Source organism: Penaeus monodon, chromosome 22 (assembly GCF_015228065.2).
Source record: "Penaeus monodon isolate SGIC_2016 chromosome 22, NSTDA_Pmon_1, whole genome shotgun sequence".
Classification (NCBI taxonomy): domain Eukaryota; kingdom Metazoa; phylum Arthropoda; class Malacostraca; order Decapoda; family Penaeidae; genus Penaeus; species Penaeus monodon.
The window spans coordinates 19,324,548-19,324,938 of record NC_051407.1 but is presented as its reverse complement, the minus strand read 5'-3'; the positions used below and the strand labels follow the sequence as shown (position 1 = coordinate 19,324,938).

Here is a 391-nt window from a genome sequence, read left to right as displayed (position 1 = left end):
AATCTCCTAACCCTTTCTTTTCTGACTTTCCGTTTGCCCCCCCCCCCCAAAAAAAAAGGAAGAAAAGGGAAAGAAAAAAAAAGAGTGAAAACAAAACGGAAGAAAAATTTTAAAAAAATATATATTGCAAAAAAAAAGAAGGAATGATAAATATAAAGGAAAATGGAAGAAAATGAAAGTAAAAAATAAAGCAAAATGAAAGCAAAAAAAGAAGAAAAAAAAGAGCAAACAGGAAAGAAAAAAAAAGGAAAACAAAATAAAGCAAAATGGAATGAAAAAAGAAAAAGAAGGGAGATGAAGGGAAAAGAAGGAAGAATGGATAAGAGGCAAACTTTAGATGGATTTTTTCCCTTTAAAGAGTCGGGATAAGATTGATGTATGTAAAAGGGCT

The 391-nt window shown here is 29.9% G+C and overlaps 1 protein-coding gene across 1 annotated transcript in view; it reads right to left on the bottom strand.

Annotated features, from left to right (window-relative positions):
* LOC119587349 (GTPase-activating Rap/Ran-GAP domain-like protein 3) overlaps positions 1–391 on the bottom strand; it is a 420,180-nt gene that overhangs the window by 143,240 nt on the left and 276,549 nt on the right. The window lies entirely within an intron of this gene.